This window comes from Argiope bruennichi, chromosome 2, assembly GCF_947563725.1.
Source record: "Argiope bruennichi chromosome 2, qqArgBrue1.1, whole genome shotgun sequence".
In the NCBI taxonomy this organism is placed as follows: domain Eukaryota; kingdom Metazoa; phylum Arthropoda; class Arachnida; order Araneae; family Araneidae; genus Argiope; species Argiope bruennichi.
The window spans coordinates 98,011,336-98,023,880 of record NC_079152.1 but is presented as its reverse complement, the minus strand read 5'-3'; positions in this window follow the sequence as shown (position 1 = coordinate 98,023,880).

The window sequence follows — 12,545 nt, the reverse complement described above, 5'->3', positions numbered from 1 at the left end:
AATGCATATATGAGTGAATAATACATTTCACAAAGAAGCTTTCAAAATAATTTAATCTCTTGTTGACACATTTATCATCTTTAAAATCCAAAACGTCTTTGAACACAAAATGCCCACTGAAATTTTCAAAATATTTTGACATTTTTGAACTATTCATAATGTTTGCAGTCATAAATTATATATTCTATAAACCTATGTTCATATTTTTCTCTTTTGATTCCATGGGATTTTATGTATTTAAATTAAGCATATTTTGGGCCATGAGAAGTATAAAAATTTCTGTTATCCTTAAATACCATGTTGTCATTTATTATTTCCTTTTTATTTCTTATTAAGTTAAAGGAACTGCGACGTTGAGTGTCTTAAGTAGTAACTCTGAATTTCAAACCTGGTTCCAGTTACTGCACTCAAATTATTCCAAATTTTAAAGTGACTCCACATAGGCCTCGCAGTCTCAACTTTAGGATAGGAAGATCGCGAGTTCGAGACCAGATTAGTGGGAAGATCTGCTATTTATACTATCATGGGACAAGATTAATATGTCGTGGGTCAAACCTAATTCGCTGGTTTGGCGAGAGGTTGCCAGTTTAGTTATCATCTGATCTTGGTTTAAAATTATGAAGTCCATCTAAAATAACCCGCATTTTGTTTCTAGACTAGTCATAAGTTAAAATTAATCTGAATGGGATGGAAAAAGGCGTAGTCAATATAGTATGATTACTTAATATGTAAATTACTTAATCATACTTATCTAATCAAAATATCAATTTGATACTTTGTATTAGGTTCCTAAGAATATCAAGCACATTACGTAAAAGTGCGTTACGTATTATTACATTTAATAATTTTATTACATCCGAGAGAACCTGATACTGTTAGTTCAGAATTAATTCTAAAAGTTTCGAAAGTAAATTGTTATTTATACACGGATATACTTAGATCTCGCCTTATTACAGAAAGCTTTATTTCTCAGCCTCACTTTTCATCACAGACCAGAAAAGAGTCATAAGATGTAAAACGAGACATAAAGTTATTCTTATTGCACCAGGCTAGTCGTTTAATGGGTAAATCTGTAGACTATATTCAGATATCTCTTTTCATGTCTAGGCAGAAATGGATTATTCAAAACATTTATATCGCATTAATTGCAGTAAAGTAAGATAAATAGAATTGAGTGATACTGTATTAACCTGATGCTTTGTGTTAGATAACTAAGAGTATGAAGTAGTTCCTAAAATTATTTTAGATTAGGATAATCAGGTACTAGATATCAGTTTTTGGACTCAATTAATACTGATTAGTAATCCCCTAGAATTCATTCGCTTCCAATCGGAAGATATCATATCAATCAGGTACAAAGTATTTTAGGTAGATATACTTTAATTCGGAGTTTTGCTTCGACGTCGTTCTGAGTATGCATGTTTTTTTTTTTAACTTTATATATCCACGAACTGTCCTTTACTCCATGTAACGGTACATACATCACTAAAGAATCTTTCATCTTCTTGTTTACAAACTACTATATCAGCTACCATTTCCTTTCATCTAGTCAATCACTGTCAAAATCAAGGTCACGACTTCTTCCAAAGAGCGAAATCACTTTTTGTTATCACATTAGTAGCAGAATCAACTACCTCCCTCGGCTAAGTCTAGTTGTTGGTGTAAACTAGGGATTGCAATACCGGTATACCGGGATACCGAATACCGGTATTTTGAGCCATTTGTACAATTTTGTAATACCGGTATTTGCAAGTTTAAATACCGGTTTTTCGGTATTTACTAAATATTTTTAAAACTGTCTTCACTATAAGTTCAGGGATCGCTAACATAGTAAAATAGTATACATTTTTGTTTTTATGTCTCCCTAACGGGCGAAATTAATTAGCTAATTAATGGCTTAATTAATTGCTTAAATCTAAATTAGCGAAACAGGGATTATCCCCGAAAAAAGATATTGTACCCATAACGACAGATGGAGCAACAGTTATGAAAAAAGTTGGAAAGTTGATTGGTGCAAATCAGCAATTGTGCTATGCACATGGAATTCAATTAGGAGTGATAGATGTATTTAGGGATTGCAATACAGGGATACCGAATACCGGTATTTTGAGCCATTTGTACAATTTGATAATACCGGTATTCACAAGTTTAAATACCGATTTCTCGGTATTTAATAGAAATTTTTAAAATTGTTCAGGGATCGCCAACATAGCAAAATAGTATACGTTTTTGTTTTTATGTCTCCCTAATGGGTGAAATTAATTAGACTGTGAATACAAAGTTGCATCGTAAAATCAAGAGAAGTGATAAAATACTGAATGACAATGGATTGTTAAAGCCTTCACCTGTTGCCCAAAACTTTGCGTTTACTTTGACAAAATAGGAGTGAGAGGAAAGATGAAAGGAGATGTTTAGGAGGAAATTCAAAAGTTTACTCCTAATGATGGAACGATATTTGAAACTGAGATATCCAATCCAAAAAGCAATAATTGACTTAAACCAGCAAATTAATTTTTCAGATAGTGAATTCGACTAAATATCTAGAACAGGTTGTTGTAACTTAATATAAACTTAATATTAAAACTGGCTGTTGAGGCATTATGTCGGAGAGATTCTAATTTATTAACAGCGAATGCAATAATAAATTTCATGTTACAGTCACTGAAAGAACAGCACACAACACTATCTGAAAAATTATATATTACATTGAAAAATCGCACAGAAGAAAGGCATACCGAAATAGAAAATGTCTTATGATATTTACATAATTATAATTATTTTAAAAATGGAAAAGATGAAAAGAGACTAACCAATTCAAATCTGATAAAGTTTATAGTAAATTTTCTTAAAATTTTTTTACCCACAAACCTATCCACATTCAGAAGAATTCGGTACAGTTATCGGAGATTATCATGGCACAAATGTCGATAGTGAAAAGGAATTGTCCCTTGAACAAAAATTAGAATTAGCGATAAATAAAAAATATTCAACAAACCAAAATACAATACAGAAATCAGCTATATCCAAAACCATCCGAAGAGTAATCGATTTATTTGAAGATGAGATGTTTAGAAGTAAATATTTGGAAAAAGTATATCACAATTTGTTAACAGTACCACCAACTATCGTAGATGCCGAAAGAGCGTTTTCGACAGCTGATAATTTTTGCCCAAAATTACATTCCAGGCTTAATGACAGTACAATTGATGCATTATGTTTTTAAGATCACATTTCAAAAATTTGTAATAGTACCAGAGACTGAATAGTGATGTTAACACTTTTTTGTTTATCTAAACATTATTATTGCCAGGTCCTCTGCTGAACACTCTATACACTTTCAGTGGGTCCCCTCACATGTTGGTTTAAATGGTAATGAGATAGCGGATAATTTAGCTAAGACTGCCTCAGCAGACATATTTCATGGTGATGCAACACTAACTTATTCTGAAATCTCCTCTATCAAAAAGATGGAGTCGAGTGCACTTTGGAGAGTCCCACCTGCTCACCCTTGGTACTTTGGTAAAAATCCCGATTGGTGTCACCTTCTGAATATCTCTGGAAAACAGCAAACGGCTCTCTCTCCTTTTTTAAGTGGACACACCATATCCCTTATCTTCCAACACGGACGGAGGATCTTTTCTGAATGTCCTTGGTGCAAGGCAGATCAAGCTTCCCCCAATCATATTTTTAAATGTTTAAATTTTACGATTTTTGAAATTTTAAGGGATCCGCTATTGTTTTTGGACTTTTTAGAGATCTTTGGTTTGATGGAGGTGGTATAGTGCAGCTATGGATCAGAAACCACTATGCCACTTTGGATCAGAAACAACAACAGCACTTTTTTGTGATTGAAATAAAGAAGATGTTCCTTTACTTTTTTTGTGATTCTTTATAAACCGTTATAATTTATATGCTACAAATTATTTTTGTGATATTTACATTCTCTAATAAAACAAAGAAACACCCGTGTTTTCTTTCTTTTCCTAAAATTTCTAATACCGGTATCCCGGTATTAAGATCTAAAAAATACCGGATACCGGTATTGAACTTTTGGTCCGGTATTGCAATCCCTAGTGTAAACTTAATATAAAGTATTAAGATGATGCTTGTATCAACATGATACGAAATATCAAGGTGTTACTTGTATCAGTATGATACAAAATATTTTGATACTTGTATAAAATGATCGGATTGATATAGCATCGCTCAATTATAATTTGTCGTTCTCAATCACACTATATGCATGTTTATAATAGTTTACAACAGTTTTATGTTCTCATAATATAATTTTTTCAATCTATTTACTATATCTAATGCGAAAAAATAGGTAATTGAAATAACAGAATTATTAGTAGTAAATTAATTGAAAATAAATAAAAATTACGCGTTGAACATGAAGAGAATTTTTAGAATATAATGACTTAAAATTGAGCTTAAAAATATTTATATTTTTTAAAATAAAAATATAAATATTTTTAATGAGCATGACAAATATTTAAAAAAATTAAGAGAAAATTAAACTCTTGCTATCTGTGTTTTAAAGCTTAACGAAGTCTTAACTTTAAATAATGCATTAAAAAACAAAGCACAAAATTAAAATTAACAACCACAGATAAAAATAACGAGTCTTTAGGGTAAAAGTAACAATCTTTAAAGCTAGTATCTACAACAAATCATGTTTTAATACCTATTGAAGGGGGAAAAAATCGATTACCGGCTGTATCAGGCACAAAAGTATTGGGTGCAATCGATTACCAGTACCATCAATGAATGGAATCAATCAATGGACATTCTTTCCTAAGCGACCACAGGTCTGTCAGCGTTTTCATATTGATTGACGAGGATTCAGGAAAAATACTCGGCAATGTATATCCGTGCAGTATGGTCCATGTCACTTTCATTTCGAGTGCCCCTCACCCCCAAAAATTGATGAAATATGAATATGGTGAGTTTAATGCTCAAGATGCTTTTCTTTGCTGAACCATATATTAGAAGCAGAATTAAGAATTCATGAAATATTTACCAATTCTTTTCATGTGCGTGAAGTCTACATATTAAAAGACGGTTGGCAACAATGGTCTGATAACTTTATTCGCGAATAAAAGTTATAAATACGCAGCGGTATCTATAAATTGATATAAATGTTTCCGACAATTCTTTCTTTTTTGAAATCATGTCCACATACTATTTCTTCCAAAAGTTTGAACTATCAATTCAGAATCATCCTTTCACGTGTATCAGTTATCTTTGAATTTCCCATTGTGGAAGAAACATGTCGTTTCATTGATGCTATGTGGTGGCTTTGTTTTAAGATGCCAATTCAGATAGAGTCTCTTCAGACTGAAAGAGAATTTCTGGTTGGAACTCAGAAATTCTGAATAAAATTCTCCCTCAAGTTTGAACGATCAATTCAAACAAACCCTATGTATGTGATATGAATTTTCGTTTACGGAGAAAATGTCCTTATATTTGGATTGTGAGTATGGATGCTTCGTTTTGAGGCACCTGTTCAGAAATAGTCTGTTCAAATTGGAGAGATTTTAGGATTTCTGGCTACATCTGCAGCGAGTTTTCCTAATAAAGGAGCACTTTAAAAATCAAAGTATTATATCCAACGCTTAGCAAAATTCTAAAGATTTTATTTATATAAAATATTGAAATTTTAGATGAGACAAACAAAAATAAGATTTTTGCTACAAGATCTTACAACATATTGTTTTATTTTTAAAGTACCGGGTGAGGCATTAATTCGTGCAAACTTCAAAAAATCATAATAAAAAAAGTAATGCTCGAAAACAATTGCGAAATTGCGGTTTGCGAGAATATGTTCAGCTAGTCTTTGGATTTCGTTATTTCCATTAAAAAAATGTATTTAAAAATAAAGATAGCGTTCTGCAGTGACGGAGCAGGTTTTCCAACCGGATATAGGACAACGCTCTTTAAAAAAGAAAGGGCCTAGAATGAAGGACGCAGTGAAACCGCACCAAACAGTCACATGTGGAGAATGTAGTGGTTTGGTCGTGTACGCACAAGGGTTTGATGCTGCCCAGATACGACTGTTTTGCAGATTAACGTCACCATGCAATGAAAAGTGGGCTTCATTTGTCCACATGATGTTCAGTAACCATTGTGGGTCACGTTCCATTTGTGTGAGCACCCATGTTGCAAAGGCTTGTCTTTTTTCGCAATCTGCTGACAACAACTGATGAAATGCCTCTATCATGTACGGATGTAGCTTCAAGATTTCATGCAGAATGCGTCGGATCGACCTTTCCGGAATTCCTGTTATTTTACCTGCTTCACGCGCACTGGAACTCCCCGTTGAAGTCTCGGCTGCCATATTTCTCATGACCCTTTGGACAACAGAGACGCGGTCTGCGCTGACGGATGGTCTGCCACTTCGTGGACAATCCTCTAATCTTCCCGTTTCCTCAAAACGGCGAACTAAATTCAATGAAATTGGGTTTTTCTTCGCCTTAATTCCTTTCACCGTCCGTAACTGTCGCAATGCTTTAGTCACGGATTCCCCATTCTTATAGAACAGTTTCACCATTCGTATAGAACAGTTTCACCATTCTTATAGAACAGTTTCACCATTCTTATAGAACAGTTTCACCATTCTTATAGAACAGTTTCACATTCTTATAGAACAGTTTCACCACTAATGCTCGATCCGGTTCGATAGCACGCTACTGGCGTCGAACGACAGATCCATTTCCAGCCTTGTGTTTTATAGCTGTACTGATTTGCATAAACACTCTCGGCATGACGTGCGAGCTCCATCTATCGGTCATTTTTAAATACATTTTTTTAATGGAAATAACAAAATCCAAAGGCTCTCTGAACATATTCCCGCAAACCGCAATTTCTTTCGAGCATTACTTTTTTTTATTATGATTTTTTGAAATTTGCACGAATTTATGCCGAACCTGGTATTTACTTGCATTTTAGATACTTAATATATCTGTATTTTGATAGACACTTTTAGAAGATTTGATATAGTGTTTTCATACATACGTTTTGCCCTTTCAATTTTTTTACATTTTATTATGTTGATTTTTACTTTCTTGCAAATGAAGAGAATTTGTTTAACATGATTTTAAACAAATTTCATCACAACAATTTAATAAATCCCCATACTTCAGTCGTCCTCATAATTTTTGAAGTTTTGTCTGCTTCACTTTGTTTTGTTTATGTGTTTGTAGTAATTTAGAAACTGAAATAAATAGATGTTTGAAAATTGATAACATCAATCATAACATCAAATTTCCAGATCTATATAAAACGTAAGTGTCAAACTTGTAAAAAATGAAGTATTGGCATATGAACACATTAACTCTAAAATACAATGTGCGATCTGAATTAAATTCAGAGATTGACCTATTTAACAATAATTGTAGATCCGTAAAACAATGTCTATCGGTCTATCTATTCATATGCAAGTATGACAATTCAAAACTTTATAGTGAACGAAATGAATGAAATTTAGTATGGGATCAAAAATTTTGATCCAAAAATAAACAAAAATTTTTATTTGTATCAAATTTTGAATCCAAGTGGTAGATATATAAATGAAGCAGACAAATTTAAATAAAAGAATTTAGGTCAACAACCTTGTAAGTTTTTAAGATATGAACAAAAGCTCGTAATTTCGAAACGAATAGACTTAGACTATTAAAACTTCGTTTTCAGGAATAATTTTTGATGTAGTTCTGAAATTTTATAAGAAAAAAAAGGTGTTGCAACTGGAAATTTTAAAGGGTTTTTTTTTCTTACTTCGGTATGTAGACAGCCCTTTATGGAAATTTTAATTAAAAAAACTTTAAATGTATGCTAATCCTTTTTTAATGATAACTTTTTTATGATTACATGATGAACGATGCCAGAATAAAGTTAAATGGCTCGTTTTTTCCCACGGCTGCATAAGAACCTTTCTAATGGAGACAAATCTGCTGACATAATAGCTATTTAAAACGTAAATGTCCGACTCATCTTCTAATTTTTCATTTCTTCAGTTTTTTTTATTTGTCTTATAAATTACGCAGATGTTAAGCAAACTCTTTCCTCTCTAATTTTCAACGAAGTTAGAATATCTCTTTATTAAATATTCAATGAAGTGATGAAAACGGTTCGAATTTCACTTGTTGGGAAACAGGCAAAAGAAAAATTTTATAAAATTGCCTAAATTCAAGAAAATATTTGAAAATCATAAATTCGTATCATTAAAAAGACAAAATTTAAAATTTTGAAATGGTGTAAAATTGATTTTTGCTTAATAATATTATCGGAAGTTATCGTGAAAAAAAAAGCCAAAATTCAGCTTAATTTTTTATTGATTGAAATTCCAATCAAAATTTTTTAAAAAATCTCACCGACGTTTACATTTCCATTTTCTAAGATATATATTTGCCTAATATGGTAGCTGTAGGTAAAACGGTCTGGCCTGTATGGCGCCAATACACTCATAGAAAGAGAGAGAGACATATTCATCTTTATTAGTAGTACAGATTATTCTATTAACTTGATTCACAAAAAATTATTGGATAAAGTCAGTATAGAAGCCTTGTATTATACACATTACGAATAAAATTTTTGTCAATCGCAATAAATTCTGAACTCAAATATTCCAATTGAATATAGGTCAGAATTATTAAATACCCTCTCTCAGAAATCTACATGTGACTTTGTAACGAAATATAAAAATAATAATAAAGCAACACATAATATCATGAAAGAGTTTCCTTTATCCCTGTTTCAATCATAATTCATAATTAAGAGAACAGTTCAATATTAATCACTACTCAAATCATCAAGGAGCTTCATAATGAGGAGTTAAACAAACAAACAGGGCAAATACTTGAGCATATTCATCATTATGAATATGCTCAAAATCTATAAATAAATAGCGCCAACATATGTGGCACAGAAATTATTTTTATTATTTACTGTCGAATGGCAATAATCAAATATAAACAAGTTGCCCAACGTCATCGTTTCCAATTGCTTCATTGAATGTTTTCATAGTTGCACATTTAGTTCAACGTTTCATTTAGCTAATTACTGGAACTATAAAATATTATTAGGAATGCTAGAAGGAAGGTTTGCCTTATCACCAAGCTTTCAGTCAGAGGAAGTAAAAATACAAAGAGCATAACCATTTCCAGATAGATAATCTTTATGACTTGTCTATGGTTATTGATGTTCTTGTATTTCCCTAAATTAGTATCGTACAAAAATGATTTTTGCATCGCAAAGCTCAAAATATATTCTTTTTATTGACATTAATTTCCCTTACATTTTTTATTTTTAATAATCTTTAAAATATTATTATTTTTTATTAAATGCCCTAATTGTAAAATATTTTTTTTAATATTATAAAAAATTCAAACTCATCGCATAAAGTATTCATTCAATTTTAGTAATGTTAAAATTAAGATTTTAAAAAATTGTTTTCCCAGGCCAATTACACCGAAATAGGATTTTTATTTCCGTTTCTTTATTATGTATTATACATAATTTTTTTTATTATGAACCCGCAGTAATTTGTAGAAAACATGATAAGTCAATAATTTATGTTTTCAAATAATAAAATGAAATTGAAAAAAAATTGCATTCCATGTTAATGTTTTTTTTTTTTTATTCCCGATGTATAAATTCCTTGTGTGCCAACAAGTATATCACAGAGCTTAAAAACGGAAGTCAGTACACAACTGATAGTGGATTTTAAATATAAAGGACGCAGGCACAAATACAAAAAAAAAAATAGGGAGGGCGGCAAGAAAATACACAAATACAAACAAAAAATAAAACAAAATTGCTCACATACTAATGGAATCATGCAGTAAAGATTATAATACAATTGGAGGAGCATGATCAAATAAAAATAAAATATTTAAAATACAAAAACAAAAAATTATATCTGCAAATATATGTAGGCAAGCATACAGAAATAAAGTCTAAATAATACGGGGGTGGGGATACTATTTATGTATGTATAATAAGAAATTAAAGATGATTTGCTGTGTAAAGGCATATAAATAAGGAGGCCACGCTATATTGTTCATTAGAAGGCAATTCCTAAGTTTACGTCTTTCGGAAGTAAATTTGTTGCATTCAAATATCAAAATGTCAGAGGTTAAACAATCTAAAAGGTCAATAATCTGGGCAAACAAGCTGTCGTCAAAGACGGCTAGTTATTAAATACGTTCCCTTGAGTCATCACGTGACTTTATAATGTCGAATAGAAGAAAGATATATAAAGCAATATATATCGCCGGAGTTTAAATTCATTTGTTGGTGTTTTCGCTATAAAGAGGAGCACACTTCGAAACTACTAATCACCTTCTCAAAAGTCCTCGCGTGTTTCATAAGTTAAATATTAAAAGCACGTGACAGATAACGGCGTGGAAGAGTCTGCTTTCCTCCCGTTTCGGTCAAATGAAGCATTTGGTCTTCTTTAACACAATGGACAAAATATCACAATGGTCTCATTAGCATGATTTCAAGGTGTAACTAAGAAACGCCCTTCAAGTGGAACAGAAGTTAAATCCTATAGTATAGAAGCATCCATTGCCACCCGGAACTGGTATAAATATCGCAAACCAGTATATCTTTTGAGAAAAGATAAATTTTTCTAAGAAAGGAAAAACTGCTGATGAAATTCATATATTTTCAGTAAAATCTTCATTTACAAATTGAAAAAGCTGGTAGACAAAGGTCCTTAACATCTAAGCTACTATCTGGGAACATAAATTGTTGACATTAGAGCGAATCAAAATTAGGTGTTGAAAGTCACTTTTCAGCCCCTCCCTAACATCTAAGATATTGCAATTATCGAAAAACTTTAGATATAAAAGTTGTTTGTCTTAATGACCCGCTAATTTGGCTAATTAGATTTATTTTTATATCTCCAACATTAAGAAAGTTATAGCGAGATTAAAATGTCCAACCCCTTTGAGCCAGATGGGCCATTTACGAATTCGTCCGATATTTTTACATTTCTACCAACATATTCTAACAAGGGGAGGGCACGAGGTTGAAAATTCAGTTCGGGATAAGATTTAGTATAACGACAGTATACATTTAGAATGTTCACTCACGAAAATATTAAAGCGCAATGGCCAGTCAATTTCCAGAAAATGGCCCTCAAATTTTCTGCAAAGCTTATATACTAACAATGTGTCGCCGTTTCAGAGATGCAAATAGTATAGTGGTTAAGACGCTGGCGTAGCATTCAGGAGACCGGAGTTCGACTGCTAGGCAAGCATTTTTTGCTTTTTAAAATTTTTTTCTAATTTATTTCAAATTAATTTAACAATTTACAAACAGTTTTATATGAGAGGTTTTTCATTTTTTTGTTGAAAAATAAATATTAATTCTCCTAATCAGTGGATTATAATTTAATTTTTGGAAGAAAAACAATTATAAGTATGAATGTATTTTTTTAAATATTCCGAACTACTTAAATTTCATTAACTGGTTTCAATTAATACGACACTCATTTTTATATGGAAAAGATAAATGTATTTTCCCTTAATACATAAGTTATAACTTATTTTTCAAAAGAAAAATAATTATATTCTTGTATATTGTTCTTGAATTATAACTTTAATTTAATTTTTTAATATAATTTTAACTATAAAAATATTTTAAAGTAACTATTTTTATCTTAAAATCATTAAAAGCTTTAAATTTTTGGATTTTAATAAATATAAATTATTTATCATATTTCAAAGGAGCTGTATTGACATCGGGAATTAAAGAGAGCAGCTGAAATAAATAAACTTATATCGGCAAACATTCTAAATGTTAGTAATCGAAAAGAAAAAGTAAAAAGCAGGTGTTGAGTTATGGATTGCATAGGCAGATGGTTCAAAATTTTTATTAACATACGATAAATTTTATGCGCTGACCGATTTCCTGAAGAAGAACAAATATTTTTTGAAAGTAAATGAATTTTTTTTAATGGTTTCTCTTGTGGATAAACATTATTTATGAATTTTGCAGGTTGTCAAAATATATCTATCTTGTTTGAAATGTTTTTACGATAACTACCATTGTATACCATATATTTCTGTAAATCTTTATTATTATCTGCCTTTTCAGTTTTAGGTAGATTCCTACAGGAAGACTACCTATTGCAACTAAGAAAACCCATTGACTACCATAACTACCTCTTGTATGTAATAAAAAAAATGAATAAATGAATGAATAAAAATGAGTGAATGAAATAAGTAAATGAATGAATAAAATATTTTTATGATGTCAGTAATTTAATTAACATTTATCATCTTTAAGTTATACATGTAATTATTTTTCTTGCTTAAAAATTTATAATATTTATTTTTGTGGGAAATTTTAAAACATTCATTTTTGATTAATAAAAAAGATAAATATTAATTAAAACTTTCTATAATTTTATTTAAATAAATTTTTAAAAGAAAAACGCGTCCATATCTTAATTTTTAAAAAAAATATAATTCAGATATTAAGAGAAAACACATTTATTTTTCTATAAAAAATTAATTAATATTAATTAATTTTAT